This window comes from Bubalus bubalis, chromosome 1 (genome assembly GCF_019923935.1).
Source record: "Bubalus bubalis isolate 160015118507 breed Murrah chromosome 1, NDDB_SH_1, whole genome shotgun sequence".
In the NCBI taxonomy this organism is placed as follows: domain Eukaryota; kingdom Metazoa; phylum Chordata; class Mammalia; order Artiodactyla; family Bovidae; genus Bubalus; species Bubalus bubalis.
The window spans coordinates 16,567,716-16,581,530 of record NC_059157.1 but is presented as its reverse complement, the minus strand read 5'-3'; the positions used below and the strand labels follow the sequence as shown (position 1 = coordinate 16,581,530).

Genomic DNA, 13,815 nt, shown 5'->3' with positions numbered 1-13,815 from the left:
GCACCTTGTTTTTGTCCCTAGAATGTACAGTCAAATGACTGTTTTAACGTCACTTGTAAAAATTACTCTATGTAGTTATGTCACCAATAGAGGTATTTTACTTCCCTTTTTGTTTTTAGGACCTGCTTTTTAACTTGATTTAATTTACAATTATGTAAAATATTTAACGAGTCCTCAAGCAAAGGCATAGTCAAGGAAGGTGAGCTTCAATATCTGCCCCCAACACACTTCTTCCTCCTTCGGTGACTATTTTTCACAAATTATAAGGTTTATCCTCCATTTTTTAAAAATATAAACAAACATATGTATTCATATAATCTCCTTCTTAGTCAATTGTTTGCCTACTATATACATTTTTCTCTACTTTTCCTTTCCACTTAATATATTAGATATATTAAGATATAGAGATATTCCTCATTCTTTTCTTCAGCTACAGAATACTCTATTGAGTAGCTATATTGTTGTTTAAATTCAACCAGGGCAATAAATAACCTTGTCCATATAATCTTTTTTTAATTAATTAACTTTCATTTATTTTATCTTTTCATTAAGTGATTAATTTGGCTGCCTTGGATCTTAGTTGCAGCACACAGGATCTTTGTTGCAGCAGGAGGGATCTGCGGCACATGGACTCTCTAGCTGTGGGGCTCAGGCTTGTTGCTCCGTGGCATGTGGAATCCTTTGAGACCAGGGATCAAACCCATGTCCCCTGCATTGGCGAGTGGATTTCTATCCTCTTTACTGCCAGGGAAGTTCCTTCTAAACTGTTTTTAATAGCTTTTTATATATTAGGGTTATGGACCAATCTTATTTAAATACTGCAAATTCTTTTTCATAACTATATATTGAAAATTTACTGTATCAGCACTTTTTGTGTTACAAGTGACAAAAAGAAAAAACACATACTCTTTATTTAAAAAATATAGGAGCTGCATAACTGAAAAGTCCAGAAGTAAGACTGGCTCCAGACAACACTCAGTTTATTTATAAGCTCACACAATAAACAGCTGATGTCACCAAAGATTTTTCTTCCCCCACTCTTCTCTTTCAGTTTCTCTAATAATAGCAAAATGGCTGCAGCAGTGCCAGCCCTCACATCCTCACAGGGCCTCACCCAAGAAAAATGTAAGTGCACCTACTAGTAATTCCAAGAAGAAATGCAATTTCCTCCTGCAAAATTCCAGCAAACTTCTCCTTGGTTTATTTTAGTTTGAATTGATTGACATGACCATTTATGGCCATTTGCTCTGACAAGGGAGATAGGATATTGAGGAGATGATTCAAATCGTGACCATCCACCCCTGGAGCTAGGAGGTGATTAGGAGTCATTCTCACCCAAATATCATGACTAAGAGTAGGTTACAGGTGGTTTCCCAAAGGCCATTTGGAATCTTGCTTTTTATTGGAGAGTGGTTATTAGATGATCAAAAAGTAATTCAGTTTCATGTTGGGGGTGTCATGCACTGTACCAAACCCTATGGACACAAAGCTAAAACAGCTCTTCAAAGCTTCCTTACCTACTACATTTATTTAAGTACTCACTTTACCTGAAGACTCTTCTCCCAATGGATGTTTTCAGCTTGATTTTATACATACACATTCTTCCATTTTTTATATTAATATTCTGTCTCAATGTCTCTACAAACAATGACTGGAGCAATATGCAATGTTTCTAGAAAAGCAGAGAATTTGGAATAAGAGTCTAACTTTGAGCTTTTAACGTGACTAATTGCATGACCCTGATCAAAAACTCAACTTCTCAGAACCTCAATCTCTCCTTCAAGGAAGAAAGTGATTAGTATCATTGTTATTATATATAACATTGAGAAGGTCCTTGCTGTGTGCCAGACTCTGTTGTAAGTATTTTAAATGTCTTAAGTCATTGAAACCTCATAGCAATCCCTTCAATAAAAATTTTTGTTAGATCATCTTATATGTAAAGAAACTGAGAACAGAGATGTTAAGTAACTTGCTCAAGGCCTCCTAGCTTATAAGTAGAAGAGCTGAAATTTGAACCCAGGTTTTCTAACTCCAAGTAAACTGTATAAACAGGTGAAATTTTTAGCATAAAGGAACTGCTCGGGACTTCCGCACTTTCACTGCTGAGGGTGCGGGTTCAATCCCTGATTGGGGAACCAAGACCCCATAAACTCTGCTGTGTGTCTGAAAAAAAAAAAAGAAGAAAAGAAAGAAAAGGAAAGCGGCTTGATAATATTACTATCCCTGAACCTAAATAATAATTATTCTGCTTCATAGAGTACTTATAAAGTTCACACAAAATAAAGCCTGTAGAAAAGCTTCCTAAACCAAAAAGCAATTTGCTGTACAAATATAATGTATTATAGTTCTTACTATGATGTCTCCTCTTTTCCTAAATCTCTCCAGACCTTGGATAACATCTCATATGGGCATTCAGTCAGTCCCATTTTTTTATTAATATTAGCACTTCTTATTTTCAATTAACAAACCTTATCTTTTGTAAACCCCTCCTCATGTTAAACCCTCTAGCATTTCCTTCTTAATTCTTTCTGCTCATTTCTTCCCTAGCTGTCAACCTTTTCTCTGTGGGATTCACATTCCCAGACTTTATGATAATGAGACATCCTGACTTCATTTGCTCTAGTCCATTACTTTCTAAAGATAGTACATAGGAGTTTCAGGCCTCGATTAATAGTATCAGTAACCTTGTACTACCTTTTTTTTTCCTTCCAATGATTTTAGAAGCCTCTATATAGCTATAGTGCTTCCATTTCCTTTTGTAGGTATCATTTTGAATGGTTTCACAGTTATCTTTAGCATGGTTATTAAGAAATGAATTCAACAAATATGTGTTTAATACATACATGACAAATCCTATATAAGATGCTGATAAAATATTAGTTTTGCATATTTCCCAGAACTGTAAGTAGTGAGAAAGACATCTAAGGTTACTAAGCTGTCTGTCCTTGAAAGAGAAACTTGTCCTTCTGAATTGGTAACTCCTATGAATCTGCTTTCTTTTATTTGTTTTTGAGATTCCAGACTAAAGATAGTTTGTGTGTGGGTGTGTCACAGATGTCTGTCTGTGACAGACAGAGAGAGGGAAACAGAGGTCTGCAGGGCAATATTACAAACAGTTGAAGAATTCTAATGTTAAAAAAGCCATTGAGTGACTTCCCTGGTGGTTCAGTGGTTGGGAGTCCGGCAGCTGGTGCAGCAGACATGGGTTTGATCCCTGGTCCAGGAAGATCCAACATGCCTCATAGCAGCTGAGCTCGTGAGCCACAACTACTGAAGCTGGAGAGCCTAGAGCCTGCAACAAGAGGTTATCACAATAAGAAGCCCATGCACCGCAATGAAGACCCAGCACAGCCCCCCAAAAATAAATAGATATTAAAAAAAAAGAAAGAAAGAAAGCCAGTGCAATCAATAATCAAAATGCTCAATGTGAAATTCATTTCACTGAAGTTTGATAAAAATTTTAAAATAAGTTATGGATGTGAGAGTTGGACTGTGAAGAAAGCTAACTGCTGAAGAATTGATGCATTTGAACTGTGGTGTTGGAGAAGACTCTTGAGAGTCTCTTGGACTGCAAGGAGATCCAACCAGTCCATTCTAAAGGAGATCAGCCCTGGGATTTCTTTGGAAGAAATGATGCTAAAGCTGAAACTCCAGTACTTTGGCCACCTCATATGAAGAGTTGACTCATTGGAAAAGACTCTGATGCTGGGAGGGATTGGGGGAAGGAGGACGAGGGGATGACAGAGGATGAGATGGCTGGATGGCATCACAGAATCGATGGACGTGAGTCTGAGTGAACTCCGGGTGTTGGTGATGGACAGGGAGGCCTGGCGTACTGCGATTCATGGGGTCGCAAAGAGTCAGACACGACTGAGTGACTGAGCTGAACTGAAGTGATGTTTAAGGAAATAAACCAAGACATAAGTGCCATCTTGAAAAGACCAAAGTTTTGAAACAACATAAAGAGAAATAAAACAAAGTCATATGAATCAACTGATTTCAAGAATCAGTAAGACAACCTGAACATCAAACTTATATCAATCATCCAAATTTTAAAACTGCAAGAGCTGGGATACATTCTGACTTGGATTCTGAAAGAGCTAATTAGTGAATTTGGTACTAAGAGGCTTACCCAGAATGCAGTCTAGAAAATAAAAGAAAAAAATATTGAAGAGAAGTTAAGACACATGAAAGATTGATAAGCCTAATATCTAATGTTCAGTAAAAATTACAGAAGCAGAGAAAGGAAGAAATGATGGTAGGCTACCTTTGAAGAATTAATTCCTAGGAACATTCTAAAATATTAATTAAAAAATAAATTTTTAGATCAAAAATTTATTACTAGAATTGTCTACTAAAAATAGACAAAAATACAATGAAAATAAGTCCACACCTTGGTCACATAATGAAAATAAAGAATAAGGAGAAAAATCATTAAAGTTAGCAAAGAAAAGTATTGATAGATTGATAGTATTAATAACATCTCATCAACAACAAAGTTCAGAAAGCAATGGAGTAGTATCTTCCACATGCTGCATAGAAAGAATTGTCAACCTAGAATATTGCATTCAATCACTTTATTCTTTAATATTTAGAGCAAACTCTCATGTAAAGAATAAAAAAAACTTTGATGTTCACTAAACAAACTCTTCAAGATTGTGTTTTAAAAGATATAATAGTGATTTTTTTTCACTCTAACTGTATTATTACACTTGAGAAATAGTTCTTGGACCATGCTCTCTGATTCTTCCTGGCCTAAATCTCTTCTTATTCCAGCTTCTTTGACACTTGACAGACAATTGTGTATAAAATACAGATTTGGTTGTATTACTGCCTAGCACCCTCCCTGCCAAACCTCACATAAGTACCCATTTCTTTTTGTCCAGAAGGATGTAATCTGTGAAAAAACACATTTCAACTAAGTAAATTTTGAAGATCCAATCACCTTTATCCATGGATTCATGAATTGGTCGGCATCCCAGCTGCAACTATTAATAGAAAGGCACTCTGTGGTGGTGGTGGTTTAGTCCCTAAGTCGTGTCCAACTCTGAGACCCTACGGACTGTAGCCCTCTGTCCATGGGATTCTCCTGGCAAGAATACTAGAATGGGTTGCCATTTCCTTCTCGAGGGGATCTATCTCTCCCACCCAGGGATCAAACCCACACATCCTGCATTACAGGCAGATTCTTTACCACTGAGCCACCAGGGAAGCCCCAGAAAGACACTCTGAGAAGCTGTTAAAATGGAAGGCTTTTAAAGGCAAAAGGGATGAGACAGGGAAATCAAAAACAAAAGGAAAGATTATTTCTGTCGAGGTTACCTTCCTCTGAGGGAAGGGTGGGGGGGCCTTTCACCTGAAGATGACTTCACTAGGGTTGATCAGCAAATTCCAGGGTGACTGATTAAAAATTTCAAGCCTGAAAGAGGCTGAAACTGCAATTAGATTAAGTATTAAGCTTTGCTTTGCTGTTGTGGGGCTGAGCACAAGTGACTCTATTTGGGGTCTATTACTTCTTTTTTTTTTAATAAGTCAAACATTTTAAACCTGGATTTCAAAGCCTCTGCAGAATTTTCTAGCCTTGGTTCCTACTTTTTATTTACTTACAGGATCAACTCAAAGGTCGGTGTCAGCCAGGTCTCCTGATTTCAGACCCTAAATAGTGAGAAATGAATTACTTTCTGACTTTCTGGAGTATTCACTGTAAGTGTATTGCCTAAGCCCTCATATTTTTCAGGAAGTCCTCCTGAAAAGGAGGACTTATAACAAAGTTATAAGAAATAATGGCAGAGATATCTGATTTGTATTATATTACTAAATAGTTCAGATGGTAGAAAATCTGCCTGCAATGCACAATCCCCTGGAGAAGGGAATGGCAACCCACTCCAGTATTCTTGCCTGGAGAATCCCATGGACAGAGGAGCCTGGTGGGCTACAGTCCGTGGGTTCACAGAGCTGGATATGACTGAGCGACTAACACACACAATAAATGTGTCCAAAGCCCAGGAAGAAAATAAGTCCTTCCAATAATATTCTCCCTATATTACTTCACAGAGGTATTTTCTGAGGTTTTATGGCAGGGAGTCTTTTATTTGATATTTTCAGCATGATAGGGTTTAAGATATTATTCTGCCAAGTTGGCTATATCCTTTTCTATTTTCAAGTTACCTTTTCTGTCTATCAATTTCTCTTATCTCTATGGCTCCTAATCTTTGTGACCAGTCTCCATCAACAAAATCAAGCTGCAGAAAATAAATTACAGATAAGGCTCCCTGACATGGTAATGGGGTTTTCACTGCTTACCTTGAATTTTCTACTTCAGTCATTTTTGCTGCCAGAAATCTCCTTTTGATCCTCAAATCAGAAAACCCTTTGATGTGAATGGCAACTTACCACATTAAAATATAAAAACTAGCAACTTGTTAGCACTTCGTTTTTCCTTTGGATTTTACTGCCATTCACATATCAGTCATTTTTTTTATCTTGCAGTTATTCTCAGGACTTGGGCAGTTAAGGTGTACTATTTGCTCTATTTCTTGTCCTTATTGATAACTTATTTCACTGAATTCTTTTGAGAGCTCATTAAGTTCACTTCACCCCAGACCATCATGAATACACTATAAACTGAATGCAAAAATATTGGGGCTCCCCTGATGGCTCAGGCGGTAAAGAATCCGCCTGCAATGCGAGAGACCTGGGTTCAGGAAGATGTCCTGGAAAAAAGAACGGCTACCCACTCCAGAATTCTTGCCTGGAGAAGTCCATGGACAGAGAAGCCTGGCGGACCACAGATAATGGGGTCGCAAAGAGTCAGACACAGTTGAGTGACTAACAGCTTCACTTCTCCATTTTTCATAGCACCTCTTGGTCCTCAACACCTTCAGCAGAGCTTTTTCAAATTTCACTTTAAAATTTGAATAAACTCACTCTCACGTCTGTGTCACCTCCACTTCCTTCAGTGGCTAGGAACTGAGGTAAGTGGTGGGATTGCTGAGGCTCTTTGCTTACAAGTCTTAGGAGGTGCTTCTGTTCTAGTGAATTGTATCGGATGTGGCTTGCAGTAAAAGTACAGCCAAGGGAACTATAGCACGCTGGCTACCTCTCCTCAGTGTCCCAGTTCTCAGTCCTCCCGAGCAACCCAACAGGAAGGCTCTTGGTACATTTCAAATCCAATATGCCTCTCATGGAATTTTCTGTCCTCTTTCATTACACATCCACTCCATTCCATAACCTCTCTATTTTATTAGCCTAAATCCTGGTCTACAGAATAAAAGCACTCAGACTCATCTTCCGTCTAGTCATACTTACATTCCCAACCTTATTTACTATTCCCCCCTCCATAAACTACATTCCTCAACCAAACTAAACCAGTGATTATTGCCCTGGGACACCTATTTCTTAGTTCTAACCTCATACCACATCTTCAGGAAGTATCTTCATTCTCTCTTCTCCATTTTTTGTTTGTTTGTTTGGCTGCACCACACAGCATCTGGGATTTTAGTTTCCCTTACCAGGGATTGAACCTATTCCCCTTGCACTGGAAGCATGGGGTCTTAACCACTGGACCATCAGAGAAGTCCCTCTCCTCCATTTGTATGTGTCCAAATCTTATTCATCCTTAAAAGCTGAGTTCAACTGCCTTATGCAAAATACTATATCATAATCCTAGAAGTATCCTTTGTTCTCGAAATTCCTATGGCATTTTTCCTGTGATTTCTCTTCCATACCTGCCACTTTCTTCTTTAACTTTGGGTAATTTATGAGCATACATTTTTTTTTAATTGGACTACAACTTCTTGAGGGCTTGATCCATTTCCCTATGAAATCATCTTTTTTTTAATTCTATACTATGACTGACAAGTACCTTTCACAGAGAAAGGATGCACTTTCATGCATTTTCTTAATTACTGCACATAATGACTATAAGCTCATATTATTTAGGGCCATTTTATTGGTAAGGAAATGTTTTATTGAAGAAGTAATGAACCCCTCCAATGGGTTAAACAGATATTTAATGATATTGAATAAATGATAGAGCAGATAGATCACTCCACATGAGGATTATAGTGATTTTATACTAAAGGAAAGATGTGCTTTATCTGCCAAAGTAAGTTCACAAGCACAGTTGAAAAAGAAATAGTTTTTGTTTTATTTTGCTTTGTGAATTGCTTCCATGAATTGGGTAAATGAAATTGCCTTGCTTTTCTATAATTTGCTCCTGGGATGATACAAGTATCATAGATACACTGACTGAATCAATAGGGATAAAGAGAGATGTAAGTTCACCTATGCAACCAGGTTTCCCGAAATGGTTAGATACCCTCACTCTCAGCAGTAGTCTCTTGATTAGCACTTTCAGTCAGCTGCCCATCTACAAAGGAGGCAAACACTTTCAATTTCCTGGAAAAATAGAGGAATCTTCCAAGTGTAACAGCTATTTTCCTAATGTTTGTTGCACATGGGTGAAATGACAGATGGCAGAGCTTGAATTCATCTTGATGAATAGGAAATTGATGTTCTCTGTCACACCAGCCTTTCTGAGTGTGGATTCATATAGGAAAGTTTTTCCACTTTTGCCTTTTAAAAAAAGAGTATTACTCAACCATAAAAAAGCAACAATATTGAGTCATTTGTAGAGACGTGGATGGACCTGGAGTCTGTCATATAGAGTGAAGTAAGTCAGGAGAAAAACAAATATCATATATTAACACATATATGCGGAATCTAGAAAAGCGGTACAGATGAACCTATTTTCAAGGCAGGAATAGAGACAGAGGCATAGAGAACAGATGTGTGGACACAGTGGGAGGTAGAATGAGGTGGGAGATTGGGAATGATCTACACACTACCATGTGTGAAATAGACAGCCAGTGGGAACCTGCTGTACAGCACAGGGAGCTCAGCTCAGGGCTCTGTGATGACCTAGAGGGGTGGGATGGGAGGGTTGGAGGGAAGCACAAGAGGGAGGGGATGTATGTATACATATGGATGATTTTGGAGAAGGAAATGGCCACCCACTCCAGTATTCTTGCCTGGACAATTCCATGGGCACAGAAGCCTGGCTGGGCTACAGTCCATGGGGTCTCAAAGAGTCAGACACAACTGAGCGACTAATGCTCACACACACATGGCTGATTCATGTTGTTGTACAGTAGAAACTAACACGACATTGTAAAGCAACTATACCACAATTTTAAAAAGAGTTACCCACAATGAGGGAAGAAGTGAAAGGAGCCATTACCTGGTAATGGAAAATGCTCCTAGATTCTTCATAGATATCGCATTAAGGAGCAGGGTTGAGAGAATAGCACATCCTGGTCCTTGGACTGGAGATTCGTCAAAGTTGGTGGAGATCTGTGATATCCTCTCATCCAATCTCATCATTTTACCACTGGACAAAGAGAAGCGACTTGTTCAAAATTATAAGAAACACAGTGACTAGAGCTGCAATGTTGCCTCCAGGAGCATAAAGTAGAGGAAAGTTGAAGAAGCTGCAATGTTAACTGTAAGAGAAAGAGCCAAAAACTCAGCTAAGTTCAAATCCAATGTCAGGGATCCTTGTACCTCTTCTAGAAGAAACAGCATGACCTTTGCATTGAGAAAGACGATAAATTTTCCAATTTTGCCATTTTCTGTATCCTTAAGTAAAGCAGTCTCCTCATTTGTGAAATGTGGTTATTACAATTATTTCCTTTGCAGGACTGTATGGAGGATTTCAAGACATGAAGCATTAGATAAGGTCTGGGAAATAGTACACCGTCAAATGTTGGTTCTACCTTCGATAAGTTTAAAGTTGAAATTTTAAAAAAATGTAGGGAATTGAAATACAAAAAGAAGGCCAAGAAATGTCTATTTCAATCAGTAGAGTCCCATGAAGACAATCTGAATCATATTTAGTCTCTTGGACAAATCACAGAGGATATAAAGGAATTAATATAATATTATTTTTCATTAAGTGTTTAAGACATATGGACAATCCAAGCCTGGCCTTCTTCCCTTTGCCCAGAAAACATTCTAGCCACAACAGAACTTGGAGCATGATCAATCTAACATCTTCAATAGCGTTTCTGGTGTGTGCATACTTTCACATAACTTTGTCTGAAAGGCTCTCAGTGGAGTCTCTCACCACCTTCATCTAATGGGCAGCAGCTGCCTGGAAACAATCCTTCCATATTACTCACCTTATCAGGCCACAATAAAACACCTCCCTTCATCCTACCCTGGGAAGATGTATCTGTTCGTTTGCTATTTGTAATGTTGACGGCCCCTCTTTGGGTAGTTTCTCCTACACCAGGTGGTTCTGGCTTTTTAGTGTTTTTCACTAACTAGCTGATTCCTCTCTGAGTTTATCTGAATTTTAGTTTGTGTCTTTATAGACAGCACACTTCAGTTATCTACTCTCCTGGACTCCTCGTTGGCAGTGATCATGAGAAGCAGCTGTCTGCCCTGGGCAATGACACGGAGATACCAGTGTCATCCTCATGGCTCAAAGCCTGTCGTAACCCCTAGATAAGCCCGCGGCTCTTGCATTTGTAGTCGGATTTCCTTTTCTTTTTCTTATTCATCTAACTTTGCCCACCCCAGGCGGCATAAGGGATCCTAGCTCCCTGACCGGGATTCCAGTGCCCCCTGCATTGGAAGCGCAATGTCTTGATCACTGGATAGCCAGGGAAATCCCTGTAGTCAGATTTCTGATTCAAGCTCCAGACCACTTTATGTACTGAAAGGTGCTATTGTTTCTTTCTATTGTTCTCCCATTAGCTATCCTTTATTGGATATGGGAGAAAGGGGGAAAATGATGTGACTTTGGCCTTTGTAATTTTGTAATTTTTAGAAAGCTCAGCCTTCTACCATAATCTATTCATCTATCTATGCCTCTTTCTAATGCCTCAATTTCCAGAGTGATTATGATAAATCTGAGTCAATCTGATTAAGAAATTATTAATACTAAAAGAAAAAATGGAAGGAGTAGCAAAGGAAATTACAAAAAGATCCCAATGTTAGATGCCCTTGAGGCTCTAAAAGTTAAGATAGTTTTCTAGATATTTACTACTCAGTGTGGAATTTAAATTAGAGATGATATCAATCAAAAGTATTAATTCATGGACCTTTTTATCATCTATATATATCATCTATCTATATATATATATCATCTATATATTTGAGATTGAAATATAATAAAATGAAACCATTCAGTGCACTCAAAGTTATACATCCTGGTCTCAAGTTCTGGATCTCACCTATATAACTATGGAACCTTGAATTATACACATACACACACACATATTTTATATGTATATAGACTATATGTATATACTGGGAAAAGAACAGCAAAATTATAAAATAATAGATATTTCAAGACAAATTGGAATAATTTTTTAAATTCACATGTGAGAAATCACAAGTAGGTAAAAAGCAATTTAAAAATTTTAAATACTATTAAAATAATTGTACAAGCATAGGTGTGTTAAAGACAGCTATTCACCAAACCCAATTTGTCCTCTTCTTGGGCTCAAAAATAGACTGTATTTCTCAGCCTTAACTTCAACAGAGCTGGGGTCAATGGTACATGAGTATAGGGGAGGCACACCAGTTTCCATAAAAACATTGACCCATAAAAAACCTCCGCTATGAATCCTTCATTCTCTTACCCCTTCCAAAAAGGACAGCCAACTTGGAAACCACATGTTGCCGATTCATGAAGCACCACTGCTGGGGAGATGCTGCCTGCCAATTAGAACACCTGTTTAGGATGACATGGGCAAGAAACAACACTTCTTATTGGGTTAAGCCTGAGATGTGGGGGTTTATCTGTTAAAAACAGCAGAAGCGACAGATGGTAAACTCAAGGGGTAGGTTGCCAAGCTGCTGGAAGTGGCATTAGTCTGATTTTAATTGGGAAGAGCCCAGTGCTGACAGTTAACTATGAAAACAGGCCTTTATGAGGCCCAGCCAATGACTGGCTGAAACATAATCTGGTCAAATCAGCAGTGCCAGCTGGGATAAATTCTGAGGTCCTTAGAGGAGACTTCTGCCAATTTGACAGGCCAGTGAAGATTCCTGAACCACAGACAATTCAGGGGGTTCTGATTATCCCTTTTAAAAATGTTTGCTTATGGGTATGCCTGTCATAGAAAAGTACTCCTGTGAATTCTAAATGAGAATCTGAAAACCTGGAAAAACCAAGAATGGCAGGTCTCAGATTGTCTCCTTTAATTTACACTCAATTTTTTATATTTCTGTGAAGCCTTAATGCATCATGGAACAAAAATCGTGCCCAGCTACTAGCACACATTTTATTGACAATCTTAAAAAATTGAGGAAAGTCCCAATGGCAAAAATGGCAAAAATAAACAGTTTCCAAGTTTAACTAGAATTCGCATGCCAGCTAGTGGTCATAAGTCTAAACAGGAACCTAAGATGGGAAAACATTCCCTGCCCAAAATAAACTCTTCTAGATCTGATTCTCTGTGTCGCAATACTGTTACACGTTATTTCATATTTTCCACCCCATTGTTTCCAAATGTGAGGCCCACAGAAATTGTATTCATTAAAATTCCTAGGAATTTGTTTTATAATGAATTCAACAACTGAGAGTTTAGGCCTTTCCTTTCTCATTGTCTAAGCTCTTACATGTTTTACTAATTTGAGTGTCATTCTTCATACCAGTTATTAGAGATCTGGTTCTTTGGCAGGAGCAAACTCCTAAAAAATTAAAGCTAAGCGCAGGAGAAAGCGTAGGAGGACAATCTGCTGCTTCTGGTGTGGCTGTCTGGTTACTCCACAAACCCTACCATCTGATGCTACTCAAACATCACACACATGGGCACGAAGTCACAGCAGTGAAGTGAAGTTAGTAACATCCCTGAAGATGGAGGCAAACCAAGATTCAATTGGCATCATAACTAATAACATCCAAATCTGGTTTATTTGAACAAAAATTCATCCAACTGGAAGATTCCAGATTATTCTAAATATAGCTTAGTGTTATTACTCCCAGACATGTTCTGCCCACAACTGCAGGGAGGACATTGACAATAATACCTGTCCTGCCCTTGGGCATCCATCTATCCTTCTCAGTACTCTTTGAGACCCCATGGATTATAGCCTGCCAGGCTCCTGTACCCATGGAATTCTCCAGGCAAGAATACTGGAGTGGGTTGCCATTCCCTTCTCCAGGAGATCTTCTGACTTAGGAATGGAACCTGTGTCTTCTGCATTGCAGGTAGATTCTTTACCGTCTGACCCACCAGAGAAGCCCCCCTTCTCAGTACACATATAGCCAAAGCATCTTTTAGATGTCACTGGACTTCCCTGAGTTTAAATGTGGGGCATATATTCTTCACTGCAGGGAGCCGGCGGGAGGACCTCCACCCGTGGCAAAGGTCATGAGGAAGGAGGCTCGACATACGCAAAGGCAGGATCGAGCCTCAGGAGTCCCCCTGGAAATCCTTGAGCATCTACCCCCATAACCAGAGCCTGCCTACTGTACTACTTTGTGCTCTCACCTACACCCGGAGTTAACTTAGAGCTCCAGTTAATAAAAACTCCTGGGCGTGACAAGAGTGTTTTAATCTACAAACTCCTCTGAAGGTTCTCTAGCCTGCCTGACAGGCTTGTCCGGCCACATGTGATTGCTCACAGCCTCCCAACCGTGAGAGGCACAAGATGCTTTAAACCTTCTAAAAACAGGTTCCTTAGAAAAGTTAGAAAACCATTAGTCTAAGTATAGTGGGCTGACTAGAAATTGTATTGGTGAAGGGTTTTTCATTTGTTGAGCCAATGTTTGTTGCTAAGTCTCCACATCCCCTGCCC

General features: G+C 38.9%; 1 long non-coding RNA gene across 1 annotated transcript; it reads right to left on the bottom strand.

Annotated features, from left to right (window-relative positions):
• Positions 1-647: 647 nt before the first annotated feature.
• On the bottom strand, positions 648-13,463 carry LOC123331131. The gene is made up of 3 exons (XR_006547619.2): positions 11,652-13,463; positions 9,242-9,391; positions 648-3,292 (listed from the first exon to the last, which is right to left on the bottom strand). It is a non-coding gene; the product is annotated as an uncharacterized LOC123331131 (long non-coding RNA).
• Positions 13,464-13,815: the final 352 nt, after the last annotated feature.